A 5,097-nucleotide genomic window follows, 5' to 3' on the forward strand; every position below is an offset into this window, starting at 1 on the left:
AAATTCCAGGGATTTAGCCGCATGATTGGCAAAAAGCAGTGCAGATGCAGTAAGTATTTCTCTTATTCTGTTGCCATTTATATATGGAATATTACTTGGAACAAACATGCTGATAACTGTTTACACATTCTGACCCAGTGATGCAAAGAAGTGCTGAAGCCAAAGAGTGCTGGACAACTGGAATCTTCAAACGATGGTCTTGTGTTTCTCTTATACCTGGTTTCATGTTAGGGAGTGGAATACCTTTATTTTGATAACAATAAATAATTTAATAAAATGATACTGGAGATCAGAAACAAAATTAGTAATTCAGAGCCACAAAGAGTTAAGCACACCTGCAAGCTTGAGCTCTGAACTAAAGCCAAACCTTGTCTCAAATGCCTGTCACAGTTACATTTTAATAAGCAAAGCAAACACTATAAAAAGAATTGATCGTTTATATGCAAATATTGTTTTCCAGCTTTGGCAGGGTAATTAGGTGATTTCTTTTCCTCTTTGTTTTCATGGTGGCGGCACTTCTGTATTCTAAGAATAGTCCAGGGTCATTTGAATGGTGTGCCATGCAGCTAGAGTGAGCATGTGACAAGTCACAAAGGCAAATACTGTCACAGTTATTAGTTTCACTTATCAGCAGAAAAACAGAATTAGCTGTAACCGCTCTAGATTTGTACGTAGCTGCTGTAACATATAGCCATTGGACTACAAAAGCTATAAATAAGCCAGCTCTCTTTCAAGGACAATATACGGTACATACTAAGTCTTCACACTTAATTGCCTCTAACCTGTGAAAACAGAAAAAGAATGGCTTTGCTGGGCCATGCATAATTCATGCAAAGGTAATGTGTTTCATTTTCATGCATTCATTGTCACCTTTATTTTGAAGACAGAATTTTATTTTAAGTATGGGAAAAAAAATAACAATAAATTACTAAATCTGTACATTGGAAATCACCATACATCTTTTTATGGGACCTTTGTGGGCTTTTGTAAAAGAAATAAAATGTATACATAGCCATATCTTTTATGTTTTTGATTTTATTACTTTAAGAACAAGTAGCTGAGTGGATTTTACAAGCTAGGTGTTGTATTCGAATAAAGTATTGATAGAACGTATGCATTTTAACACTAAAAGCTGCTTTGCTTGTACAGGTGTATCATAAATAGGACATGTTGCATCCAGAGAAGCACAAAATGAAGAAGTATAGAGGCAGCCTCGGTATATGTCGTCCATGTACACAAGCCCTTGCAATGTCAAGCTGATGTTTTTTTAAAGTATAACCTTAAGGTCGAGGTGCGTATACGGCTTCTTTATGCCAGGGAACTGCTGCCTCTGGGGAGGTGCTACATGTAGCATCTCCTGGTGGCAGTTCCATAGAGAATGAATGGTCAGCAGTGAGTAGTTTTAGTACCAGTCCAGCTAACAAATGTGTAGATTGTGCGTGCAACAAAAACAGCTAGATGCCAGCCATGGGGAGCCACTCAAAATCACTCAATCCCAAAGCAGGTCAGAATCTGCCTTTACTTATAGATTTCCTAGTATTTTCCCTTCCGTGACTGCTTAGAAAGATAAAACATTTTTTTATTTAGTTGTTTGCCATTTAGCTTTAAAGTATATGTCATTTCGAACTGATTTACATTCAAGTTGGTAAAGCACTGGGTATCATAAACCATTATCAAATTTTTTTCAATAAAATACTTTTGTCTTTATTCATCTATTTTGTGTCTTCGTGTTGCTTTGTATGCTTTTTTATGTCTACATGCACTCAGTTCAGTATCTTCTGACTATCATTTACTTAGATCGGGTTCTTGATAATGACACCATGGACTGTAACTGTGTAGTGTCATACCACTTGCAGTCCTCACTAGGAATACACGGAAGGGTGACAGTGCAGAAGCACAATGGGTAGACAGTTGTCACCTTCTAACAAGAACATTAAACCAGAACTAAACCCTTAATTATTATTATTATTGCTACACTGTATTTCTATAGCACCATCATATTAGGCAGCACTGTAAAAGTCCATAGTCGTGACTAAGTGTTCCTCAAAGGGGCTCCTAATCTAATGTCCCTGCTATAGTTATATGTCATTAATACAGTTTAAAGTCAATTTTGGGGGGAAGCCAATTAACCTAACAGCATTTTTTTGCAAAGTGGGAGGAAACTGGGGTACCCGGAGGAAACCCACCCAGACACGGGGAGAACTTGCAAACTCCATGCAGATAGTGTCCTGGCCAGGATTCAAACCTGGGACCTAGTGCTGCATCCTCTGCTAACTTCTGAGCCACTGTGCTGCCCTTGATGCTCACTTTACCCTGTTTTATCCCAATCTTTCTTATTATCCTCCTAGATGTGATCTTTGGCTATCTGGATTGGTCTTACTAGAATGATATCACTCCCATTCCTGCAAGGAAGTTCATCCATTCAACCCCAGATCATACAAGGGTATCCAGTATTGCCATGACAGCATTTAAAATTACATTAACATGTAAATGAGATTTTATTGGTTTGGGTTAGTTATACTTTAACAAGCTAGTGTCATCCTTATTTGTTCTCACATAGCTGCAAATATAATTTCCTGCAGTTAAATGACTAAAAAGATACATTTTAAATGATTTATATGATTGAACTTGGTGCATTGTTCTTTATCTTGCTATTATAAGTCTTTTAGTGTTGTAAGCAATCATTCAGATCATGGAGGTCTTCTGCTATGAGGCATTTAGAAACTGTTAGTGCTTTATGCAAATCAGGGGCATTCTATATCATTCCTGATGTGCCCTGCAGGTTTATGGATAATCGTAACACAGAGAAGATTATTGCTTTTGGCCTTTCTGTAAAATCATATATGATCATTGTGATTTCCCTCCCACCCGTTCTGTAAGAGAAAGTCACTAGTATGATTCTAGTCTGTATAAAGCTTACAAGGTTTCCTGAAAGTGACAAGTTGGAGCTTAGAGATCTTTCTGTTCTGCATGACTTCACAGCACATAGGCATAATACATAAAGACATATTTAAAATACACGTAATTAATAGAGGGAATCTGTAATAAGTTGTGTTGGTTAAGTTTTCTGCTAGGACTGTTTAGGACTGCCAAATGGGGAGAACAAGGGGTACTTTTGTACCGGGCCCTGATTAAAAGAGCTTGACTTTTGCAATGCTGGAACTTTTAGACATGGGGGAGCTTACCTAATAAGGGGCCCAAAAATTTCTGATGGTGGTCCTGTTCGGGCTGAATTGTACCTGAATTTGTATCCCATTGAGACCAGTAACAGAAGCAAATATGACCAATACCATACAACATAAAGCTTTACCAAAGGCATTGACAGGTGTAGTGAGGCTCATACAACCAGGCAGCGGATTATTACAACTGTCATAGTCCATCGCCCGGATTCTCCTAGATGTACTAAATCTGTCAACAACAGGTATAGCATATGGCTCAGTGCCGTAATGTTTGGCTTTATTAGTTTTGGGCCTTATGACCAATCTTCAGGTCAAATTTAGCACAGAAACTGAACATTTGAGCTAGTTATAAGGTTTATTACCTTTCTAAGCTTTTGTTAGGAGGCTACTAAGAAGAGGTTTGAAGACTAATTTCCACCTAGGTAGTGTGTTGTTGTGCATTAACAAATGCAGTCTAAGGTGTGTTATGTCATCTATGTTCAAACAGCCCTAATATTTTAATAGACTGGAAATGTTCCAAAAAAGGCCAATAAATCAGACAAGACACCATTTTTACTGACTCAATACATCTCAATGCCTGGTAGTGCATGACCATGGGTTGTGGTGTGCTCCAACTGAAGTGTATTGAAGGTGCATTGCCTAAATGAGTTGGGTACTACAATGCACACAATTAATATGCAACACAATTATGATACGTTACATTTAATGCAAGTCTTACCACAACTCATTGCTAATGATAGGTGTGTTCGGGCCCAAAGCTGAACACCAGTGTCTATTGTTCAGATACTATGAGATAGCCATAATGAAAAAAGGTACAAGCGTCCCATGTTGTCCCATGACAATTCCAAATAAAGCACTCATTCTGTGCTATAGAAGTAAAAAGGATGTATATATACTTATTGTTTTTACGACTTCTGCTCTGCAAAAAGTGATACAAACGTTTACTTTTGGCTTCCACTCACAGTGCCTAAATGAGGTTGAGGATACCCTCATCTGACATAGGACTTTTTGCTATGGGAAAACATGTGAAATAGCGTTCAAGTATCAGGGAATCCCCACTAATATTTAAAATATTCCCAATTCATCGTTTATTAGCCTAGTAGTCAATGTGATGAGTGTCTCTTATATTGTTGGTCATTGGAAAGAGTGTGAGTATCACCCTTACAGAAAGTGGAAAAGATCATTATTGTCAGTTTTACTGACCTGAAAGACACATCAATTGGCCATTGATCAAGGGACCTCGAGCAACCTCTGCAGAAAGCATACTTGAGCATACCTAATCTTTCAAATGTATGGTCTATCATAGTAAAGGCATGTCTTCTGTGGTTTGGGATCCCTTATTTGTTTCTCGTTAAACTAATTGTAATGTCTAACCACTACAATGCCATAATTTGGTAATCTGATATCAGGCATGATGTAAAAATGAACCTCATATCAGCAAGGTTCAATTTAATGTGCATCTGCCATACTTTCCATGACTTGCATTCTTGGTTTGTTTTAAGTGCATGATTGAAAACCCGTCCTTGGGCAAATATTAAACCATTCTTTTTTAAATTACCTTGTGGAGAATGATATATTTACCTAAATCATAGACCAGCTTTAATTTACTCTTAATTAAAACTCTATTAATTACTTATATTCAGTTCATTATTATTCTGGACCCATCCATCTGGGACTTTCCTTTAAATATTAATCAAGAGAAAAAATCAATTAAAATGCACATTAATAGAACTGCATTATGCTTTAATATGCCAAGAAGTTACAAGACTAAGTGTTCTTCCCTTTATTTATGATGGGTTGCTGTTTCTGTATCACCAAGCCTACATGATCATTTCCTGGTGGAAGAGATACAGTATTTTCTACTATATCTATTAAAGTAATGTTTAGCCCCAAGGCTCCCTCAGGTTTATTTACTTTT

General features: G+C 37.2%; 1 long non-coding RNA gene across 1 annotated transcript; it reads left to right on the top strand.

Moving 5' to 3' along the window:
* Window positions 1-615: 615 nt before the first annotated feature.
* On the top strand, window positions 616-1,715 carry LOC140329992 (uncharacterized). Its single transcript, XR_011920554.1, has 2 exons — window positions 616-836; window positions 1,150-1,715. It is a non-coding gene; the product is annotated as an uncharacterized lncRNA (long non-coding RNA).
* Window positions 1,716-5,097: the final 3,382 nt, after the last annotated feature.

This window comes from Pyxicephalus adspersus, chromosome 4 (assembly GCF_032062135.1).
Source record: "Pyxicephalus adspersus chromosome 4, UCB_Pads_2.0, whole genome shotgun sequence".
NCBI classification, from domain to species: domain Eukaryota; kingdom Metazoa; phylum Chordata; class Amphibia; order Anura; family Pyxicephalidae; genus Pyxicephalus; species Pyxicephalus adspersus.